The following is a 25,686-nucleotide window of genomic DNA, read 5'->3' on the forward strand; positions in this document are numbered from 1 at the left end:
CAGGAGCTGAAAACAGTTATGATATCGATTGCGGTTCTAGAAACAGTTACGAAGAACCGCAATGTTTTCATAATTGTTATAAAGTATGTCAGTTTCGGTTCTTCGGAATCGTTATTATATCGATTGTATAACTGTTATTTTTCAATTTTGAGTTTCGATTATGGACTTCATTTCTAATTCTATGTCAAGTAACAAATTACATTATATTTCCTTTGGGTATTCAAAGTATGAATTCTGAAATACATACTTTGCATTATTGTTAGGGCCAAGTGGCCAGGATTTATGGCAGGGGCCATGTGCTTGGGTACCCGGACGGTATGGGTCTGTCCCGGGCCGTTCCCGGGCACATGTGGCACCGTCATAACGTCTCCTGGTCCTTGATTACGGTCCAGTCAATGACGGTTGGGTCTGGCATTGTTCGGGCACGTAGGCCCATCAGCGCGGGATGTCTCGCAGGAGCAGATTTTGTCACTCTCCCTCCTAACTCCCGGCCCACCGTTTTGGGGCAGTCTCGCTGGATTTGGGATTGCCGTGATTGGACCGTAATTCCTTGCCGCCCACCCTAGGTTAAGAGAAGTAGGGAGGACCGAGGTGATATGAGACATGACTCCGGTCCTCTAGAGCACAGAACATTCTCAAAGTACACAGAACAGTCTTAGAGCGATAGACAGAACACTCTTAGACACACAGACCATTCTCAACAGTACAGGCAGAACAGTCTTAGAGCAGATAGACAGAACAGCCTCAGAAGTATAGACAGATCATTCTCAACAGAAAGTACAGAACATTCTCAGATACACACAGAACATTCTCAACAGTACAGGCAGAACATTCTCAGCAGATAGACAGAAGGCACAGAAGACAGAACAGTCTTAGAGTACAGATAGACAGATAGACAGAACATTCTCAACAGTATAGACAGATCATTCTCAGAAGAAGAACAGAACAGTCTTAGAGCGATAGACAGACAACTTCAGATAGACAGAACACTCTTAGACGCACAGAAAGTACAGAGAGTACAGACAGACAGAACATTCTCAGCAGATAGACAGAACAGCCTCAGAAGTATAGACAGAACATTCTCAACAGTACAGAACAGAACAGAACACATAGTGAGATCCGCGTAACGGTTAGGTTGCGCGTTACAAATAGTCCCACTACAGTGGGTGGTCCTTCGAGGTAGTCGGCACCAAGTGCAATATTCAGAGGATCTCCGTCATCCATCTGATGAGTCCTCAACAATTATTGACAAGCTGCGATTACGGCCAAACTTTCGTCAATCGCACAGAAATTTATGGGTGTCCAATCTCTTACACTACGTTGAACTTTGCCAATACATACATACGTGTAACCGAAATCCAAAACCAAAAAGAAGAGTTATAGATCCGATATAATATCTTTTTTCAAGAAACGAAACCGAAACCAAAACCGATATTGTATGATACATACATCACCTGATATGAAACTTTTTTGGTTTTCCATAACAATTTCAGTCAGAACCGATATAATAACAGTTTGAAACAGTTATTTTTGGTACCTTTTCAATTCCTGTTTTTGTAATAATAATAATTGTCCTATGGCAATAGTAAGAGAACAAGTATTGAATTCTAAGTTGGATATTGATCCAAATTTAATGTCGGTAGGTACAGAAAATAATATGGTACAACTTCGAACAATAGAAGATTTACTTATTATTAGTTACGATAAGTACTAGATTAAATCTCTATTTATTTGCGTAATAATGAATCGCCTTAAGGAGTCATGCTTAGTCAGAAATCATAAAAAAAGGGTTTTTAGGTTTTTAGATTTTGATTGCTTGTGAAAGTATTACATTTCGAGAATATTCTCTAAAAATTTTATTGTAATCAGATGAAACTTAACGGAGATATAGATAAGAACTTTAAGAACTCTTAAATTTTACGGTACAGGCGGATATAATTGCTATTTTTGAGGACTAGGAAATTTTCAGTTCGACATGTAATTTAGTTCAAACAATTTTTTAATCAAAAAACCGCTAAGTGTGTGTGTGTGTGTGTGTGTGTGTGTGTGTGTGTGTGTGCGCGTGCGTGCGTGCGTGCGTGCGTGTGTGTGCGTGTGTGTGTGTGTGTGTGTGTGTGTGTGTGTGTGTGTGTGTGTGTGTGTGTGTGTGTGTGTGTGTGTGTGTGTGTGTGTGTGTGTGATGAGAGGTGTGCTAGTGCATCAGCAGAAAAAATTAAACTGCAGGAAAATAGTGTGCCGAACGATAGTTCCGTGGAAAATAGAATTTTATAGAGTTTTCTTATAGTTTTTGTAACAATTTCAATATTTGTGAAATGTGAAGTGTGTGACGCAGAAATCAAATTTCAAACCGACAACACACGTGGACATGGATTTTAAATTGTTGTGCTTTGTAAAGCATATGCGGACCGCCGCAAGCAAGAACTACTCACAAGGGTAAAATGCTTGGTAGTCAACAACAAATAAATGTTTTCGAGGCTAGCACTTCAGCAAAAGATGACCAATATGGGCCTGGAATGGATGATTCCATGTGAGTAAAAAATTAACATTTAAGAGTGACATCATCATTATTTTGATACATTTTTGTTCATATAGTTGCTTTTGCATCACAAAGCATTTTTAAACAAACGGTTCAATTTTTTGTATAATTAATACTTTGTCCATAAGCCCTTTGCCTTGATAGTGTCTTAAATATGTTTCGGTGTTTTTAAAAGTATATTTTCGCAATAGTCTGAAGTAATTTGGTACTGTTGTTCCTGCAGTCATTCCCACAAATCATTTGTTGTCGTTGGCGGAGCATTATATTCGTCTGTTAGTTTTATTTTTAAATATGCCCAGACCTTTTCGATAAGACTTAAATCTGGACTTTGAGTAGGTCATGCTATCGTTTCAAATAGTTGAGTATTGATCTAATTTTTGACACTGCCCGCATAATTCCCGGGAGCGTTGCCACGTTGAAAAAAGATATTATATTCTGGTACCAGCATATTGTTTGTTACAGTGAACCTACACCGTACGCCAAGGTACAACTCCATATCATAACTGTAAGCCACAGCCGAGTTTCACAGTTTGTTTAACATAACATGACATAAGAGATTCACATTTCCTTTTCCAACACCAGGATCACCCATCTGACAAAATTCGATTAATTTTACACTTATTTGAAAAAATTACATTCTTTCATTGCTCAGTATTCCAGCTTATACATATTTTTACAAAAATTATATATATATTTTTACAAAAATCATAGGAAACACATGATTGTTAACCAACTGTTACTTTGTAAGAAGTTTTCTTCCTTAATTAAACAGTCATACTTTGAGATAAACCATGTTTCGTACAATTTTCATAAAAATTAACTTGTACAACTTAAATATATTTTCTTGTCAAGAATTACATGTGTATGGGATTAAAAGATAAGGAAGAAGAATACTGTGTAGCACACAGTAACAATGAAAATTTCTTGCGAACAGTTAACTTTTGTCGGTTAACAGTTAACGAAGTATTGTAGGTGGCAGATGTGTTGCGAAATGTGTTAACATGATTTAGGTTAGTTCAGTTACACATAGTGTGCCGAGGGAGCACCCTTAGAGGGGAAAGCGAAAGTCGAAAGCTTAACCAAGACCGCGCAAGTCCACTAGATTCCGTTATCTTTTAATTAACTCGTTCAATTAGAGTATCTTGATGATTCAATCGATTCTTCTTTCCTCGTCGAATTTATTCTTAGGAATTATTTAGTTTGATGGATTATCTGAAATGGATTTTCTTCTTCCGTGGCAAATAAACGAACATCCATCAAACGTGTATCAAAAATTTGTAATAACTATATAATTGAAAACCCTGGCTCGGAATGAATTTATATATTAATGAAAAATGTTGTCTATTGAAAATCCTGCCAAGTCGACGCCCAAGACGAAACGGTTTTACAAGTATTCTGTTTATTTCTTCGCTGCCAGCTTGAAGTAATACTGTGAAACTAGTACAGCATTTTGCAAAAGCATTTTCGGTATCAGCAACATTAAAAGTACTCATAGTTTTGAAGTTCCCGTCTTAGTTATTTCTACGACGGTGTCCTAACAATTTTCTCATCAAAGAAGTGGAAGTTAGGCTACTCCCTCATTAAGCCACGCAAAAAAAACGACTTTATTCAGAAATTAGAAATTTATTATCGAATAACTAAGCAATTGTAAACTAACTATTGAAAAGCTAAAAAGCTTTCAGCAGTGTATTCGGACATGAATTTACAGGGTGTCCCAATATTTATTCAAAATCGGGAAGCAAGGTGTTTCTGAGGTTATTTGAAGTAACTTTTTCCTCTGCGCAAATACAATCCGCGGCTTCATTAATAACTCGTAAACAAAGTTGCGATTTGCATTTGCGCTAAGGAAAAAATTACTTCAAATTACCTGAGGAACCCCTCATTTCCCGCTTATACAATAATTTCGGGACACCCTGTGTCACATAATTTTTGTGAAAGTTCACAATTTTTTAACGAACAATTTTTTAGGGAGATCTACCAAAATTTGAGACTTCATAATTTGAACCGAACAATTTCATATACTTCAAGAACCTTTTCTTACAACAATGTTCTGCAGTTTTTTTACAAATTGAATTTTGCATGTTGTTTTATCCGCATAATCGTTGCGATAGCCTCAGCAACCTGATGCGCATTAACGCGTAACTATGTACACACTGGAGATATCGCGTGCCGGTGAAGTATACTACCGCAGGATATGCGATGAACGATCGATATTCGCTGATGCTATGAAACTATAACATCATTCCCGATACAACCTAAGCTCCGATTGTGCACTTTTGCGTTAAGTAAACAATATGAGTGTTATGTAGGGAGGTTTCTCCTACACGCTTCTGCGGAGTATCCGTAGCACTTGGCGAAAACTGATGCGCCATTTCCCGCAATCAAATTCGATGGCACAAAGGGTAAGGTTCCCAGATTCGTTGTTTCCCGCAATTAATTCTGAAGAGATAAAAAGCATGGCTTCCTGGATACTTTGGTGATCACATATTCAAATTGCTTCACATTTTTTTGTATACAATAAAATGCTATGCTGGGGGTGTTAACTGTTTCTAAACCAACAAACTGTTTTCTGTAATCTTTTATGAAGAAGTAAAGGATCAAGTTTTTCGAATATATTCATAATAATATATTAAAATTATTTTTCATCATTTGTCCATAATATTTTTAGAAAATCATTTTTGTAGTTTCATTCATTTTTAGTCAGCACTGTTTGCCACAGTAAATTCCGGAATATGTTAATAGTTTGCAATATTTCCCAAAATTATTTTCTGTTGTATTTTTAATTGTCCTCAGCCAAACTGTGAAAACCCCATTTAGAGTCCAGCTCTTATTGACTCTTTGCCGCTCACACTACCGAGCCTCAGTAGAATTTTTTGTTTAGTCAAAGAAAAAAAAATCGCAAATAAAAGTTATCGTTAAAATAATTTTTTATCTGATTATTAATACATGTTTTAATAAAACAATCTAATCGTTTCATCTAGTGTTTCAATCACAGAACACAATATAAATTCCAATATATCAATTCGAATGAAGCAACACCGTTTCGGAGCGTTCAGACCGACAATAGACATTCGAGAGGGGATTCTAGTGTGAACTTTTTAAAAAAAAATCAATGTTTTTTGCATATTCTTAAAGGATAGTTTCAAAAATACATTTCTGGATCCTTACACGCGAACTTCTAAAATTAGCAAAATTATGGTTGTTTTAAAGGACGCGATGACCTTTTATCATTCTCGATATGTATTACGTTTTTCAGAACGGTGTCCATGATATTTCAAAACCTATTTGACCAATTGACTCAAAATTTTAAGTACGCATTTAGTAAATTTGTGACTATAGCCCTTACTAGAATCAACCAAAAATTTGTATTTTTGCTACCTTTTTTAGGCCTCCGAAGCTTTAAAAAAAACTATGGACATAATCCATATGGCCCATGAAACTAAAATTATGGACATTTTTCTTTTGTTCTAGTACCTGCTATATCCAAATTCATACTAATTAAGGAACTTTTACGTTCCTTTTTTATTTCGGACAAGCAGAATGGCCGGAATCATGGACACCGTGGGACGACCTTTTTTAAAGGCGACTGCGTTTCAGAATATGCAGTGCCACTAATTTTAACTTTTTTTGTTCCAAAAACTTCTAAAACAACGTTGAAACACGTACAAATAAACCTTGTCAATTTGACTATAAAAGGTGTAATATTTTCTTTGCAAAGAATTCCCTAAGAAAGTTAAACAGGTAATTTACACTAGAATATCCTTTTAAATCCCGAGCGCCTTGGAGCGTCAGATACGACAAAGGGTTAAACATTGCAGAAAATTTAACGCTCTATAACGAATCTGAAACAGCATAGAAATTATTTAATTTCGTTTATGTCATCGCGACCGACATTCAAGAGTCATGTTTATTCCAGTTAGGGTGTCATTTCTCGAGAAGAAAGGTCGCCGTGAATAAATGGTTATGTGCGCAGATAGGACGGTTCGCTTCGAAGCGTAATGCTTCATGGAGCATCATGGTGCATCATGGAGCAATGTGACTGGGTTAATCGTGATCCATGCCGAAACGTACGTTCTACACCGAAACTAGTGCACTTCATCCTGTTATGTTGAAGACATATGTCTCTTATATAAGAGTTCGTATAGAGGATGCCCCAAAATTGTTATTTCCAGGAAACGAGGGGATCCTGAGGTAATTTAAAGTATTATAACTTTTTCTTTAACGAAAATGTAATATTTGTAGGCTTTGTTTACGAGTTATTAACGAAAAATACGGACCACTCAGAGAACAAGTGCGGCAGTACGCTATCTCTCATTGGTCAATGTTTTTCGTTAATAAGTCGTAAACAAAGCCACGGATTGCATTTTCGCTAAGGAAAATGTTACTTCAAATGGCCTCAGGAATCCCTCATTTCGCTGAAGAAACATAATTTTGAGACACCCTGTATCATTCTACTTATCTTTCACGTTATGCTGCATAAAGGGTGTCCTAAAATTCACGGAAGACTTGTATTTTATAGAATTTGTGCGGTAAAGTGTCGCCAACGAAAAAACAGATAGCGTGACGGCTGACAGTTCAGAGTTATTACAAATGGAACGCTACACGAAAGAACAACGCGTTTTCACTGTTGAACAATGTTTTGAAAATAGTGAGTCATTTCCTGGTTGTGTAATTTCCCGTTTTGGTGATGAGGATTAGCCGCCCAGATCATGCGATTTAATGCCGTTGGATTTTTTCCTTTGGGGTTTTTTGAAGTCTAAGATATATGCCAACAATCCCACGACCACCCACGCCTTGAAGAAGGAAATTGAGCGCTGTATCAACGAAATTCAGCCACATATATGTAACACGGTCATGGAAAATTTCAACAAAAGAGTGTGTATGTGCCAGTAAAGCCGTGGAGGCCATTTACCCGTTATGCTATTCCATACGCAACCCTATACCGTATACTTCATGAATCGACAAAACATTTACAATTTTTAATTATAAACCTGCGTTTTCTATCAAAATTACTTCTTGCATGCATTTTGGGACACCCTCTATTTAGTACAGTTTAATAGCGGCTACCATTTTGTAAAGAGCCCATAGAACATCGATGTGTACAGCGATGTTGAAACAAAGTTCCAGACAGTTCTTTTGTAAAGAGGGCGCAGTACGTATCATGCACGTGTTCAGAGATTCGTCTAATAGCTCGAATTTTAGTCCAGCATTCTAAAATCTCTACGAGATTTTATATCTGATATCGAGTGAGATAAGCCCACGCTTCATCTGACTAAGGGAGATTGGAAGAAGATGAGAAAGGCGACTGAATGAGCGCACGCTATATTAAATTTATTTTACATTTATTGTACAAATAAGTCTTGACATTCGCAACTGAATCGTGAAAGTTTAATTGTGATTTTATCCGTTATTTCGACGTTGACTTCGTTCATTGATTATACATTATTCTACCTTATCGAACCGACATCGAAATTCTTTGCCAACATAATTTAGGAGCATTAGTACACATTGATCTGCGGAAACGTCAACGATTTTACGTTCTACACAGCAAATGAACAGCACGGGGAAGTGGGCGTCGTGTCAGTATGCGCTATCTATCAAACTGAGTTTCGCCGAAACGCACGCAACTTTAATCAATCTATCGGAAACGATGTAGAATGTGCCGAAGCTAGCTATCCCTTGAAACGAGATACACGCGACGTAGTATCGTGTAGCGAATCTGATGTAATTACAACGAAAATAATGCGATTTTAATAGTAGGTATAAAAGACATACTTTCTTACTTCGACGAATAGCATGCCAATGATTACACTGTCCGACACGATTTTTGAGTTCCTATAGCCACTATGAAATTCTCGTAGAGCTTCACTCCCTGAACAAGAATCCGAAAACCGAATTGCTCCGTCACCATCAGTTTTTTAAATAAACGAAGTTTTGTAAAAACCCAAAATTTTCGACAAAAATGAGGTATTGCATGGAAAGTACAAACGTTAGAAAGTTCTAATTGGTGTTGGAAGATAGAGGAGAGTTTCCCGAATATTGGTCCTAAATAGCAATAAATTGATGTCAAAGTTTAAAAAAGTGTCGACGTGCGCAGTTTCTGCGCAATATTTTTGTATTTTTACGAAAAGTTTTTTGTTCAGCACGAAAACTCTACCCAGGATCGCATTCTGTAGACATTTCTGGTACAATTCAGTTTTCGGATTCTTGTTCAGGGAGTGAAGCTCTACAAGAATTTCATAGTGGCTATAGGAACCCAGAAAAAAAGTTTGATTTTGTCGGACAGTGTTCTACGACAAGGCAGAAATGTGTCAGATTCGAGCAGATCTTGACATCTGCACTCGCAAAGTGTCTCGCTTAAAATAAACTTACTAAATCAAAGCATTTTAAAAAGTTTTCAATATGTTGCATCTGTAAACTATAAAATATATAAAAATATAATATAAAATATATAATATATATGTAATATAAAAATATATGCATACGTCGTTATTCGTTAACAAATTATTCATTTACATTCATCATTTAAAAGTTATCCATTTACACAAAGAGACTGAAAGACAAAAATACTAGCGGCCATCGACACGTACAATAATAAATAACCTTTGGCGTGCTGATAGTTGAGCCAGTATATGATGCAAGTGACAGCGAAACTATTTTTCAGAAAACCGTTCTCAGCCTTCTATACTAGTATTTTGGGGAAATTATTTTTCTCAGGTCAGGTAAACAGAGCTCCACTATGACGATCGACTAACGGACCGCTATTACCTCATATTATTTGAATGAAGTTGTAAAACAGAATCAAGAGGTTTCCAAGACATCTGAATACAGTAAATTCTTCACAACTGTCGCTCAGTTTGTAAATAAAGGTGGACAATTTGGGAAGAGGAAATACGACTATTTTTTGTAGTCGCCGATTGCCAATAACGATAAAAATGAGCCGCGAGGTTCGACTAATCGTATCTCCTCTTCCTAAATTATCCATTTTTGAATACAAGCTGAGCGACAATTCGAGAGAATTTACTGTACATAATGTCACTTGTACTCTTAAGAGAATTTCAGTAAACTAGTCTTAGGCAATGGCAATATTTGTAGTAATCACACTTGTGTGTACCAGTTCATGTTATTTTCAATAATTTTATTAGCGAACGAATTTTTAGATAATTTACGTAACAAATTCATTGCTCTGCAAACGCACGATTATAGTATATTAGTGATAATGAATTCGTAGTGTTAACACATTTTTCAGAAAACTATAACTGTATCGTTCAAGACGACGTATACAAGGTGTTTTCTTAACTTTTGTACACAGCTTTACAACCACTGTTGTATATCTGTTAATCTGACAAAAAACTATTTCCAGTAAAAGTTTATTGGTTTTCTGTCGACTGCACGATAAAATGTTGAATTTTAAAGAATTGTTATTTTTTTCCGAAGGTCCGAAGGTCAAGCTAGAGCAAGTCGTTGAATTTGTCTTGACGCGAACTGCAGTAATATTAAATAAAGAATACTCTTCCGTCCTTCAACGAAACTTTCGTGCCGCATCCGTCTAACTTTCTCCGAGACGAATGACCTTTTCTTTTTATCCCTAAAAAACTTTTATTAACGAGAAATCTTCGGCTCAGCGAGACAAATTGACAGTCCTTCAACGAATGACGTGCAATCAACAGAGGGTCACGTTCGTTGGGCTTTCAATTTCATAGAGCCATCGTCTTCTTCCTTGCCATTTCTAAAATTATGATTTCGAGCCATATTCTTTCCGGCACCAAAGCCATTTCTGCTTTTTTGAACAATGCACACCTTCATCGGCAGCATTTTTTATGACAGAGTCGCTAGCACGCGTCGCTTCGGTCGCCCGTCCGGGGTTTCTTGCTACCTGCGGCACTGCGTGCTACGTCACTCTACATCCCCTTCCATCGCGTCACTGACCAACGAATTTCGAGCTTTCTATCCACGAAACTGTATAAAAACTCGAAACCGATTCTTCTCAAGATCAGTTGTCACCAGTCAGTTCATCGTCAATTAGTCTTTAGTCATTCGTCCATCATCGATAAGTCACTGGCAGTTCAACTCAATTCATTTTAAACCAAATACAATTAGTCACCTAAGAGTTAAAACCATTCTACAATAACCTATCATCCGTATCACTCGAAAGAGTCATACGGAATCACGCAGACTCGGTGTCATATAACTTTGAGTCGGAGACTTACGACCTCTCGGAGACTCTCACCGAGAAAACGTGAAAAAACAAATATGTAATACCAGTTAAAAAAATTAAGGCGACTTTGATTTTTTATTGGGAAAATAATTTTTTACATTCAGTATTTTATCACGTAGCCGACGGTAACCGATGAACTTCTATTGATAACATCTCTTTATTAGATTAAGAGAAGCGCTTGAGAAACTGTGCACAGAAGTTAAGAAAATCCCTCTTACAGTTATTTGATCGCAGATGAAGTTATTGAAAGTCATCCGAATTGGTACTCACTACTTTCTCCGTATCGAAAAAATTGTCCTTATTTGCATAAATTATTTGTATTGAAATGATTGTCCCGTTTTAAAAAATAATGTTTTACACCTGCTTTATCATTCATTTCAAGGCGTAAGCATAATTTATCAAGTATGACACAATTATATGAACGTAATATGTATTTATTTAATTTTAATAGTCATAAATCGAACAATACGGAGAGAGTTTAAACTACAAAAATAAACATTTCGTCTAGAAATTATATCACATTTGATCTTATTTTAATCAAAACAACCTCACAATTGCATTGCAAAAGTTTCATTAAGAAAACATAAAAAATAAGAAAGTTACACATTGCGTTATTACCTATCCTTCATTTGTTGTCCTTTCCTACATTCGAAAAAATTACAAAGGTGAACGTCGAATCTCGGTCCCTTCAGACCCGAGGATCATTCAGTATTTCATCGGTTCTACCAGGCTCGATGTTTGCCGGCTAAACGCTCACTTCCGCTAGCTTGGCTTTTGCAAATTAATTAACGACGCAGAAAGATACGAAAAGCCAAACGTCGGTATTCTTCAAACGAGCTATTGGCTTTGTATAAATAAACTTTCCATGTTGTTCCTGTGCATATCTGACAACCATACTCGTACAGATGGACGCTTTGATCAAGACGATATATCAGTTCCACTTCTGGACATTTTAAACTTCACTTTAAAGATGGCTTTATTTCCTCAAATTTGTTCAAAATGAAAATATTAAACAATATTACAATATACAATAATACACAGTATTCGGTCCTACAGGGAAATTTGGGTAAAAATTAATGATTGCTGATATTCTTTTGTAAAAAGTTCCTAGCTCTTTCCTACAGTCTTATTTTTCAAAAAGAGGTTTAAATAATGTCACCTTCTCATTACATAGAAAGTTCTATATCACTCTTTTTGTTGATATATTTGTTGATATATAATTAACGAGTAACTTTTGAAATAAACATTTTCTCTTTTTAATTCTACTTTAGAAAGAAGGAATTAATTTTTTTCCAATCTTCCATACAAACAGGTATAAACAAAAGTATTGTTCAAATAAAAGTTACTCATTCTTTATATAATAACAAATTGCTACAAACACTTGAAAAGGAAATTTTTACTTCATAAAAAATTTAATCATCGGATGGAAAACGAATTGGCATAACGTTTGGCTTTTCAATTGGAACTATACCCTTCTTAAATGACACTGAAGAGAGTGTGAACACTCTAATGTGAACCAAATAAAAGAATATCTCGACCTTGGAGTATAACCCGAGCCTGACATGTAAGTGTGTTTCGACCCTTATATGAATACTGTCGGCCCAGCACGGTGCAAGCCAACCCGAGCCTAGCCTGTAAGTGTGTTTCGACCCTATGACCACGTCCAAGAAAAAACGAGAATTTTCACTCTCCCCGGAAACTGATGGGATGGGTGTATTAAAGGGGCTGTTGTATCAAACGACCGTTTAAACCGAAGGAAATTGTCACTCATTCTTTAAGAGCGACATCACACGACCAACGTGAGCACTGAGATTCATCTCATCAGAGGCTTAAACAGCGACGATGCTGTCGTTCGCAGCTGCGAAAACGACACCAGGGTAAAAATATTTCAACATGACCCCGGTGTTAACAAGAAAATTACTTTACCGTGAGAACGCCACGGTATTTACATCATTTTTACCGCCATTTTTGCTTCGCGGTAATAATTATTACACTTTGATAATAATTATTTTCCACGCTGACAAATATTTTCGCGCGTTCGGAACTCATACCAGTCATTAAAGTCCGTTATTCGAAGCCAGGAAGATTTTATTAAGCACCAAGAAATATTTCTTTGGTTAAAAGCGTTCATTTTAATGATCTTATTGTTCTGCGTCTGAAATAAGCTTACACGCCTGATCATCGGATTTCCATCACCTGTTTAAATCTACCTTTTTACCATTGGATAATACGTTTTTTTTTCTAAAACTAATGTTCTCATACACCCTTCAAAATTTGATTTCAACTGCTAATAGACTACGGATTTTATGTACTCATGATCAGTGTAGGCATGAAAATCAACTACGCAAGGCGGCGCATGCGCAGAGAGTCCCGCATAGTGGCGTGGGGTGTCTACCGAGTGAACATTGTAATTCTGAACTATATTAGGCAAGACTATAAGTGGAATACTTTTTTTAAAATTTTGATATTACTTAGAATGACGAAAGAAATGTTTTATAGATTTCGCTAACTTATACGCATGTTGGAAATTTCTTCGAAATTGGTTGATCTTGGTATAAGCTGTAAATAATTAAAGATCACAAAAATTGCAGTTTTAGCCCCAGTTTTGACACTTTTGACCAATAAGTGTGAGAAATCTTCAGTTTCTAAAATCTTTTAACGCTTGCATGATTTTGCAAGGATTTTGCATGCAACGCTATTCATCAGGCATACAACTGACCGAGATTTACAAAACGCATTTTTCAAATTTTCATTATAGTCTCAAATAGAAAAGTTAAAAAAATGAGAGTTTCCGATATTCATTTATCATTCTAAGAAATAACAAAATTTAAAAAAAGTATTCTAATTTAGTCCAATCCTAAAATAGTTATTACGTTTTAAAAGGTGTTCGAATATCAATCAGAGTCGTTCTACGTGATAATACAGTGATTTTTTTCAAATTTTCATTACATACACAGATAAAAAAGTGAAAAAACGAGAGTTCTTTTACATTCTTTTATTTCAAATAGTAGCAAAATTTGAAAAATGTATTTTAGTCATTGTACAGTGAACTAGTTCCTCTAACATTTACAAAAAAAAAATCACGTCATTTAGACCAGTTTTGAAGAAGTTATACCGTTTTAAAAGGTGCGTGGACACTTTTGCTCCTCACTGTATAAATATAAACGCAATCCCGCTACCACAACAGAACAACATTAAATCATAGTTTCCCTATCTTATGAAAATATAGTGTCAAAGCTGCAAGATAATAAAACGTCCTTTATACGGAGAAGGATTCTGTAAACTTCTTAAGCATTAAATGTTTGGACATTGTTAGACAAAATAGATATAAAAAATTGGATCAATGCGTAAGCATTCGTGCTGGCAATACAACAGTAAATAATTATGTAATACCTGTTCAAGTTGCTTTACATTATCGAGTCGTTTGTTCATATATCGTGAAGTAACTTTACTTTGGCTTGTACCGGACAGTCTGTCTACAAGAATGATGAACGATGTGATTAACACATCAAAAAAATTAATAGACTAGTTCTTTACCACCATTAATAACCAGCAGCTTTTTTCGGTTTAATCTACACAAAAATATTTAAAAATATTCAGAACTTTAATAAAATCGTTAAACTTCGGTTAGAAAGAGAGAGAGAGAGAGAGAGAGAGAGAGAGATCATACTTTCTGTAAATAAAATTATTAAAATCTACATTTCCGACAAGGGCCACACGATAATGAATAAAAGCTCGATGATCACAAGGACAACACAATTTATTACTATTTCTGCTATTGCTATTTCTGGAACCCATCCTATATAGGGTGTCCCAAAAGTCACTCGCAATCGGGAAATGAAGAGTTCCTGATGTCATTTGAAGTAACTTTTTCCTTAGTGAAAATGCAATCCGCGGCTTTGTTTACGAGTTATTAACGAAAAACACGGATCAATGAGAAACGAGCTCGGCTGGCGCAAGGCAGCCGAGCCAAAGAGCGGACGAAAACCAGTTTCGTCCATTGGCTCCGCCGCGGCGCGCCGCCTCACACCGATCTCGTCTCTCATTGATCACTGTTTTTCATTAATAATTCGTAAACAAAGCCACGGATAGCATTTGCTCTAATGAAAAAGTTACTTCAAATGACCCTAGGAACCTCTCATTTTCCGATTGTAAATGATTTTTGCGACATCCTGTATAATTAATACTGATTTTGATAGTGGATATTTTTAGTAATGGCAGCGAGCCGGAAATAGATGATACTAGCAATAAACACAGTATGTAGAACAAGGTGGGTGGATAAGGATTATATAGGGTGTTACGCTTAACTGAGAACAGTGAAATATCTCAGAATAGATCGAAGCTACGAAAATAATGTTTATACAAAAAATATTCAGTATGAAGAGATGTTTTAGGTAGTGTCAATAATTTTTTTATTGACATGACGGTGAATGATATTTAAATAGTCATACTACGATAGCTGGTTTCAATACGAGTACAATGTTGCATTATTTCTTTCAGATAATCATAAATTAGAAGCAATTAAATTTGCAACAGCGGGAGACGGACGGTATTATGAAAGGTGTAAGGAAACACACAAAGGTTCGATTTCTATTTACATTCGGTGCAATGTTTACGTGATACTGTTGCTGTCGCCCAATGCAGATGCAACGAGGCGTAAATAATACACTGACGATGAGCATAAAAAAAAGACGAATTTTCTGCGATTCCTTATGGCTTTTGTATTTACAATAATCAGTAAATCATAATAATAATCATTTTCGTAGCTTTATCTATCTAACTGTTCTCAGTTTGGCGTAACATCCTGTATGTATGATGTAACATTGTAATTACGTGTACTTTCAATACGCCGACGCATTTATGAAACGCCTGCAACGAACACGTATTTGTGAATTAATCCGATAATCGATACTCGAATAAATGGTTCTTTTAGAATTGCAATCACACTTTACGGTGACTTTAACATTGTGCGGTAACGCTTATTGAAACTTTAGCGATTTATTAAAACCCGGACAAATGTGGCGATGCAGAAAATGACTTCGGATACCGCCTTATTGGCACCACTCAAGTGTCCACGCTTCAATAAGTTAATGAACGTGAGATGTTTTTCCAACAGCGTCTTAGCTTAGGATAAATTTCTTACGTTCGACACTTACTTAATGCAAATCCTGAAATGCAGAGAAATTTCCATATTCAAACCTAATAATCAGACTGTGAATTTCATGTATTTATACCATAAATTGTGGCGATGATAAGATATTAATTCGAATTTGTTCTGATTGGCGAAAGAAGAGATTTTTTTATTTATCTTCTATTTCATGGAAAAAAATTTGTGTTTCTTAGAATATATATGAAATCAACTCAAAAATGTCTAAAAGAACGTAAAGCTGTAATATTGTACTGTACAACACTAAGAAAGGAGATATAAAGTAGAACTTCATACCCATTTTACTGTTCTGCGTGAATGAGAACGTCTAACGAATGCACTAATTAATTATTGGCTCACGTTTCTCTTAGAGAAATCTAACATTTCACAGTGATGGGTTAACTCCAAGCCGCCTGGGGTTCTCGCCGCAAAGGGAAAGAAAGGTCGAAATTGGCAAAATGTGTATTTTATGTTTCTTTCTCTTTTGTTTATTTTAGATTTACTTTAAAAAGACGAAAGATGTATGGAACATAAGATGTATTGAATCGCGAGACCACCATAAATCGTTATTTTGTTACATTCCGACCATCGCGAATCGACGTTCTGTTGCAGACATATCCAACAATACTTTAGCAAAAATTGTTTTCGATCAAGAAAATATTTAATTAAGAAAAAATGTAATTTTTAAAGGAGTAGTTATATCACTCTGTAAATATTCTACTACCATCCGTGTGTGTGTGTGTGTGTGTGTGTGTGTGTGTGTGTGTGTGTTTGTTTGCGTGCGTGCGTGTGTGCGTGTGCGTGTAATCTCACTATCTGAATCTTATTGAAAAATTGTAGGACAGATGGCATTAAAAATTTTGAGAAGAACCACGCATTTAAACTAAGAATTAAAAAATATATTCCACAGAAGAATACCAGCATTTTCATATTGATTACTTAAAAATGTCATTTTTAATATACTAATACGCTTATTATACATTATTATACAACAAAATGAATATCTCGCACGGTATTAGTATCTATGATAAATTATTGCAAAGTATAAATCTTTACAAGATATTAAATTTGTTAAATGGATCTAAATTACTTAATTCGTTGTCAAAATTTATTGACGATGCGAGAAATAATTTTGAACTTAAAGAAAAGGCTGAAAATTTACTATCAGAAAATACAAATTTTAAAGAAAGTATACAGAAATGAAAGAAAATTACAATTTTGATGAAACTGAATGAATTGTTAATGTACATTATTATATTTCTTGCAGAAGAGTTTATGCAGGAAATATGAAAATGGAAAATAGTTTACAACGATGAATTAGGAAATTTTCAAATATTTTTCGACTTTAATCTAAAAGAAGAAGAAATAAATAGCAAAATTGAGAATTTGAAGAATATTTATCATAATGATATTGATACAGAAAAGTTTCCAGTTGAAATTCGCCATTTTTTAAAGTACCAGAAAGAAAAAGATATAATGTGAACACGGTTTAAAAAATATTTATTACCATGCCAATTTGTAATACGAGCGCAGAAAGATCATTCTCCGTTTTAAATGATTTGGTTCTGATGTTCATCAAAAGTGATATAGTTAATACCTTAGACTACAAAGAAATTGTCAATAAGTTTTCAAAACTGTTATTTAAATTAATTTTTCCATACTGCAAATAAAATTTCATAAGTTTAATTTTTTTGTATTAATTATGTTTTCATTTTACAATAGAACCCTTTAATAATCGCTCTATTTGTCCTAGCATGTCATACCATATTATAGCCCTGAATTTTGTATTGCGCCTCGGGCCCTCAGTACACCTTAATCCGCCACTGACACGACGTAAAAAGTAAAATCAGATATTTAATATGGATTTTGTTCAGACTGTGTGTGAAATCGAAGTTGAGATATCTAATGAAACGTAAAGATAAAGTTACCGTAACACGGAGAGTATCGATTAATTTTTTCAGGTTTAAAGTAGGATAAAGCATCTCGTCGGTAGAAAGCTGATTTAACGCAGTATTTTCTACTAGGCATTTATCAAAATGAATAAATTGTTCTAATAAACACATTAATTAATTATTTGTAATGAAATGTTCAATATTCCGTTCTTAAAGAATCCAACACATTCGAAGTATACGTAAAATTCAACATTTTTACATCAAATTTCAAGTTTATATCAATTTTTATATTCTACTTTCGGATAAAATGGATAGTTTCATGCCTCGAACATTGACCCAGAATTTACGTACGCGCTTTAAGATTAATGTGATCGTCTTAATCATTCCAATAATCGATTTTTTCATTGTAATCGGATTTCTAAAGAAACCTGAGGTTCCTACAGCGTGAAATTGGAATAAGAATTTCTAAAGAAATGAAGAGTTGAAGTAAGAATAGCCCAACAATGGTTAACATGAAACGGAATTTGCAGGTAGGTATTTGAACATGCATAAAGCATTCTGATAAACCTGTCGCTAAATTATTTTAATTTATAAATGAAAATAACTCGTTAATTACACACTGCATAACAAATATTTTCCACAGAAATTAAATGGTTTTAACGAGGCTCCAAGATGGCGTAATTCATTTTTCTGTAAGTGGACTCGTACAGGGCAAATAAAGGTGAATATTTTTTCTTTTAAACGAAATCACATGATTTTGAATACACTTATCGGCTCAGTTCATCGTTCCGAACAAAAAATATTAGACCTCACATGTCAAAAAATTATTAGTTTGCGAGATACTTGAGTGGAAACTCGTAAAATAATAATAAAAATCGGACACGTTGTATAAGACCAGTAACTTTCAAGAAATGCAAAGACGAAGTTGTTGCAACGTAAATTATCGTTTCATTTTATTTCACCCTCGTATACAAGAACTTTTCATTAGTTAACGACTAGACTGAGCATCTTCCGTCGCAAGGAAACTTTCCTTCTGAAAGGTAAGAACTGGAGAAGAATGCGGATAAAACTCGCCGGACGATCGAGCATCTCAATTTAACGATATTCGTGAAAAGCGGATTCGAGCGACAGTTCTAATACCTTAGAACTCAAACCGGATTCCTTTAATTGATCTTCCAAATGGCACCAAACTCTCCGCCTTTGAAACGTGCATCTATAAACCTCAAAGACTGTAGCTTCCTTTTTATTGCTAAGCTTCACCGCTGAAGCAGCACACATAAGACGTCTATGGGTTTCAATGCGTGATCTATAATTAGGATAGCGGAGCCAGTTACAGTGTGGTGATCAATTGCAAGTGCCTTTGGTTTGTTTTCGGGCATAATTAACTTGATATTTATCGAATAAGACATTCAATTTTCGTATTAAAACGTAATCAAAATAAAAGAATAAAAAAATTGCTGTGCCTTTGATTTGTTTTCGCGTATAATTAACTTTACATTTATTAGATAAGACATCAAATTTTTGTATTCATTCAATTTTTGTATTTAACAAAATTAAAGGCTGAATAAATTTAATATGTCTCATTCGATAAATATAAAGTTAATTAGACTCGAAAGCAAATCAAGGGCACAGCAATTGGTTATCCGACGGTAATTAATATTTAATTATTAAATATTGAATCGTTGGATCCTTTTCAGAGTTCAAATAACGTTTATACGGAGATTTTGTATAGTTAATTTTAATATATATTTAATTTTTGATATAATTAATATTGGAATGTATATATTAATAAGAATAATATTTATATTAATAAGAATAATATTAGGTTCAAGCTTGTCCTTGTTCCTTAACGTTAATTATAATAATTTGAAGATCTTAAGTAACTCATAAAATGCTTGTTAATATGTTGTGATTATTTGTAGTTTTTAAGATCGTCCCAGATTTTTTATAAAATATCGAACGCTATTTATATACAAAGTATTCATAGAAAATTTTTAGAAGTTTAATTATGCCGTGGTATTCTAGCGATCCCAATGTGGTTGGCGCGCTAAAAATCCGCGGGTAAAAAAGGGACTCGCTTTAAATTCTTCGATTTGGAATCTTGTGTAAACGATGTCTACATGAAGTGATAAAGAAATTAATATGTGATCAATAAACTGCGGATCTTATGCATTTATGGTAAAAATGGTAGGGCGACACGTAAAATAGTGAACAGAATACGATGTATGAATTTCTACTTATTGAATTTACTGAAGACAGGAAGAAAATTACAGTTGGCACCTACGTCTTGCAATCGATGCAGACAATTTATAATCTTATTTTATTTCGTATAAACTTTATAATTTTATTTCTATGGTACCTGATACAAAATTCTTATGTTCCACATAATATTTAACTAATACACATTTCTATGAAAACTAAAAATATTTGTCTCCTTAAGCCTGATTATTTATTGCTTCTAACGTGCACAATTATCCTACGTTATCCTTAACGTTCACGTTTTCATCGACATATTGCGGAGTTCCATAGCAACAATGTCTGCCCTATTACTGGCGAAAATAGAGTACCACTTAACACCATTCTCTCGGAAGTTGTCTGGGCTAGTAGGAATTCGCGTATGCGTATTCAATCAGTGAAACGATTACATTTGCCAGAAGATTTAATATTGAATAATTGAGCAGTGTGCTCGGTCGTAGAATCATCGATCATCGGAATCAGGGGTATTTTGTGGAACCAGTATTTCCTATCGGCAGCACGTTGTTGCATTGCTTTCATCATAGGAACATTGCACCAGTCGATCCGACATTCCGCGTCCTCTTTGATGGAATGTACGCATAATTCTTGCATCAAGTAGAAACGACGAGCATTAGACGGACGGGATTACCACCTCATTATGCCTCAACGCGTGTATAGTAACTCGCGTTAATATTCGGACACCTTTTAAAATGGTGTAACTTATTTTAACCCTTTGCACTCGGTTGTTCCCTCTGAGGGGACATCGTACATCTAGCATACAACTCGGATATTCCCTCTCAGAAGACATCGAAGTTTATTAGTATTTACAGAGAACGAACGTATTCAACCGCAGCTTTCCGAGAAATTCATGATTCCCTGAGGTTTTCTATTGAAATGACACAAGAAAGCAAATCAAAATATGGTACAATTACCAAAATACAGTACCGGACACAAAATATAACAACTTGACCATAATAATTCCTTGAACATCAATTTTTTTAGTATTTTCTGTATTAATCCACGAACTATATTCATTTTTGGAAATGTTACTCTCGTGCCTGCAAATCTGTAGAGAAATGGTTTGAAAACGATTAAAAATAAGTTAGTTATTAGGGTAAAAATAAGAACATGGGGAAATTCTGTCGGACAAAACTATAACTTTTACTCTACTCAGCCTATGAATGTATTATTTAGACAAAATATATACAGAAATAGCATACGTATATATGTAGATGAGAGTCTAATATTTCGAAATAGACCCAGGACTGTCAATTACTGCTTTACAACGACGAGGCACAGATTGAATTAGATTTTCTAATATTGCTTTAGGCAACAATGATCATTCTTTGGTTATAGCCGCATACAAATCATCATGCTTGTTAAATTTCTTTGCACTTAATCTTAGTTCAATTTAGCCCTATAAATTCTCAACTGGATTGAGATAGCCAATTAAGAAGAGCAATCTGATTGTCTTCAAACCACATCGTGACGCTCTTGGCCTTATATTTAGGATCATTATCTTGCATAAAGACCCTTCCTGCCGGCATATTATGACGTGCATGTGGTAACATAATTTCTTCCATGATCTCTTTATATTTTATTTGATCCAATTTGCCTTTCATTCGATAAAGAGGACCTATTAGGTCAAAAGAAAACCATCCCCATAGCGTTACGTTACCTCTTCCATGCTTCACAGAACCTACTCTGTATTTTGTGGTTAATTTTTGTATTTGCTGGCCGTCTAACAAAGCATATATCATCTGTATTTGATAAATTGATTCCTCCGACCAAAAAATTTTTCGCCACTGTTCTGTGGTCCAGTTGACATGTTCTTTAGCAAATTTCAGGCGTGCAATGACATTTTTCTTCAAAATGTACGATTTATGTGCCGCAATTCTTCCATACAGTCCGTTTTCGTTTAAACGACGCTGCACCGTTCTACTCGAAATGTTTATGTTCTTTGCAGCAACTTGAATTTTCGGTACTATTAAAAATGGGTCTTTTCGCGAAATAATAACTGATCTTCGGTCGGTTATTTTCAGATTACGTTTTAAATTCAGCACAAAAAGTTAACATTAAACTGATCTTTCATTAATCTTCTTGGGTCTTCCTATTTTTTTATAACGTTTGGATGAATTAATCGTTTATAAATATTAAAAACGTCTTTTCTATATTCTACATTTTCTCCAATGCGTTGAAATGTCGATCCTTCATTTTCTCGTAAATTTTGTATCAACTTCTGCACTGCTGGTTCAATACAAATTCTACCTCAATTGGAAAGAAATAAACATCAGCAAGGCGAAGTTATTATAGTTCTGTCCGACAGAGTACGTATGTGGTTTAACTTACATACTAATAACTGTGTTATTTTCAAATATCTTGGAATCGTTTCTATACAATTTTACATAGAACAAAATAGTCTTCCAGAAAATACATACATTTCGTGAATTAATACAGAAAAGACTAAAGAAATTGATGTTAAAAGAACTATTATGGCCAAGTTGCTATATTTATTTCCGGTACTATATGAAAGAAAATATCAGCCAGTTTTACGTCGGAAGAGAACGCAAGTAGTGTGTTCACGACAGTCCGAGCACTTTTCTACCCTACTTAAAAGGAAGGTTGATATGCAAGTATGCCTCGCACTGACTAGTGAAATTTGAGGATATAAATAAGCAAGCCTAAAACTGGAGGAAAAGATTTTCGAAGCTGAACTCAGTTCGAATTGAAGCGTCGAGCGTTACTAATAAGTCAGAAAATCGGAAAGTGATGTTCTTTTGGTAAATATCATTTTGTGATATCGTAATTTACAATTATTTGGGGGGGGGGGGATTCGAAATGTGTGTTATCAATTCTTACATAATTCACCAGACCTTGGAAGAAAACAAAAACAAATACCAGTGATGCAATACAAGTTTGTCAAAAATCTTGTAAATCAGTTCAGCGGTGATTTTCGGGAACCACGGACACGTCCATCCACATTTTCGTCGAACAATAGACTGAACAATACACTACACATTGTCAATGTGGGTATGAGAATGGGTCTGCATTGAGAGGGAAACGCCAGGTGGATGATATCAAACAACTAATCATTGTGGAACGTGCACACATCAGCCCACAATGCATATTGGGCCTGCTTCAAAAATCACATTGTAGAAAATTATAAGAAATAAAATTTTGATTTTTTTCCAAATATATGTTCCTCGATGTTTACAAATTCATGGAAATCAAACATCATGACAATACCTTATCTGGTTCCAAAGCTATACTATATAATACAATTCCCAGGTACATTGTTCCTCTGAATATAGGAGTGTGTGTGTGTGTTTAATATTGCATAAAAGTAAAAAAACATCGCAAAACTTGATTTTTTTTTATTTTTTAATGAACATCGTTATTTCAAAAAAATCTAAAAACAATAAATGTTTACGATATCCGTTAATTACAGAATTAACATAAAACTGATCTCTAACAAACTTCAATTTAAATCATATATTTTTTTATTCCATTTTTTTTATCCTGTTTGTCCCGTACGAAAAATCTGAGAAAAAATACACATTAGTGGCCATAACAAAATACTATAAGGGTAAAAATATGATTGTAGTATCCCGAGCATTTCATTTCAAACTCAGCATTTTAAAACTTTTGAAATTATATAAAAATTCATTTTGCGACTAAAAAATGTGAGAAAATTCTGAGTTTGGTGCCTCATGAGATAGAAGATTCATGAATTTTTTCAAAATATTTCGTCGTGTAGAACAGAAGTAATAGTCATCGGTTAATCCGATTTCACCCTGCAACTACCATTGTGGTGAGGGTAAGGACTTAAAAATTGATTGAGAGGGTTTTCAATCAATAGCTTATCGAAAGATCTAGAGAAACGTAATTTTGGTTATGGATCACATTTGACCATCTTATCCGACTATGTCTTTTAAAGCGAATGTCGCGCGCCATATGTTTTATCAATGCTTAATGAAACAAATTTAGTTAATCAGAAGAGTTCATAAATTCTTGGAACAATTAATTTTCTAAAGATCAATATTAACGATCGTTAACTTAAATTGTTTTTCCATTTCTCCTTACTAAAGTTCCGTGATTTTAGAACTCTTATAGGACGTTCTCATTTTTCTTATTATATTTTTACTTTTTCTGTTCTTGCAGATGAACGTTTTGTCAATCGTACGATTAGAAATGAAAACATACACATGTGTAATTCAAGTAACGCGACCTGATGGAATCATAAAATGTAATTAGTATCATCGCAGTTCTCTAACACACGCATCCTCCAATAATATGCAATGTAAATCTGTGATGATACTACTGTATGATTAATTTGTATTTGTTTTGTCGCTTTGATTGCCGCAATCAATGTATACGCCTGTCTAGTTATGTCAAGATTATACGAAAATAGATGAAATTCGGTAATTTGAGTATAAATATCAAAATTTCCAATGTTTCCTCGATATTGAATGTTCCCGAGCCGAGAGGCTCGAATAATCTTCTTCCCAAATTGTCCAGTTTTGATTACAAGCTCAGAGACAATTTTAATGAACTGACTATATCGCGTTTAATGAATATTACCAATGAAATTTTAATGGTTACAGCTTGTTGATAAGTCCGTCTATCGATGCTGATAATTGCACAACATTTAAGTATAGGTTATAAAAATGGAATAGGTACTTTTTAAATGATAAAAATGTGTATTTACATAAACGTGTTGTAAACTACCATTAACATCCGCTCGCATCAGCGATGCAAGTTCATAAACAATCGTTATCTGTTATAATAATAATCGAAACGAAATGTCCACCACTTGAATAAGAACATTCATATCATACTTTTTTTTTATTAAGCCCGTCCATGGTTTATTAATCTGGCGATAAGTCGCGCGGCTGTGATCTTTCGTTATAAAGCACAGCCCAAAATTTCTCAAGCAGAAAACAGAAGCTCGAGGAGGAAAATGTTGAGCTGGGAAAAAGTTTATATAAGTTTCCGTACCTTGATGCAACGATCAACCTGTACGACGTCACTGCTTGATCGTTTACTTTTCTTCCAGATTTGTTGCCGCTTTCTTCTCATCTTCGAATAAAAACTTTTCGTTACTTCGAAGGATATTTCAACAAGAGCGGTTTGTTTTTAGCGTGGACTTGGGACTCCAATTAAATAAGTTCGGTCATTTAACAGCTCCAGCCAAAAATGTTCCACTACTTCGTCATTACAGTGGCGAAACTATAACTTTCTTTCAAATTTCGTTTCTTGCGTATTGGTCAACGAACCGTTCTGGGTACACTTTTCATCTTCATTATATTCGCAACAGTTTTCAGTTCACCAGAAATTCACTGTAAAACGTCCATAGAACTGACAGATCGTTTTTGACATTCGCGCACCGAAACTAACGAACGCTTAACGTTGCTTTTATCTGATGATTATCCTGAACCACGTGATTGACGAATGAAATTCATTCACTGAGCCGCACACGATTTTCAGTTAGATTGTAGAATCTAGATCGTCCGGCATAAAAACGACGGTGTTTCACTTTTGTGGCACAGTTTAGTGAACAATTGGATAACGATGATACGTCAAAAAACTCTTCGACGGAGGCGAGTGCCGCGGAACAAAGTTTCATGAAGCGTGGCTACTGACGGACTGCGAACTTTCC

General features: G+C 34.9%; 1 protein-coding gene across 6 annotated transcripts in view; it reads right to left on the reverse strand.

Annotated features, from left to right (window-relative positions):
• Positions 1-25,686, reverse strand: part of LOC143259846 (RYamide receptor) — a 284,265-nt gene extending 258,579 nt beyond the window's left edge. For 3 of the 6 annotated variants that reach the window (XR_013033846.1, XR_013033845.1, XR_013033844.1), the window contains exon 1: positions 25,026-25,685. The gene's annotated coding sequence lies outside the window, so the exon portion shown is untranslated. Of the gene's footprint in view, positions 1-25,025 lie in introns of all 6 variants that reach the window. The other 3 variants (XR_013033848.1, XR_013033847.1, XM_076523620.1) reach the window with 1 other exon arrangement.

This window comes from Megalopta genalis, chromosome 7, assembly GCF_051020955.1.
Source record: "Megalopta genalis isolate 19385.01 chromosome 7, iyMegGena1_principal, whole genome shotgun sequence".
In the NCBI taxonomy this organism is placed as follows: domain Eukaryota; kingdom Metazoa; phylum Arthropoda; class Insecta; order Hymenoptera; family Halictidae; genus Megalopta; species Megalopta genalis.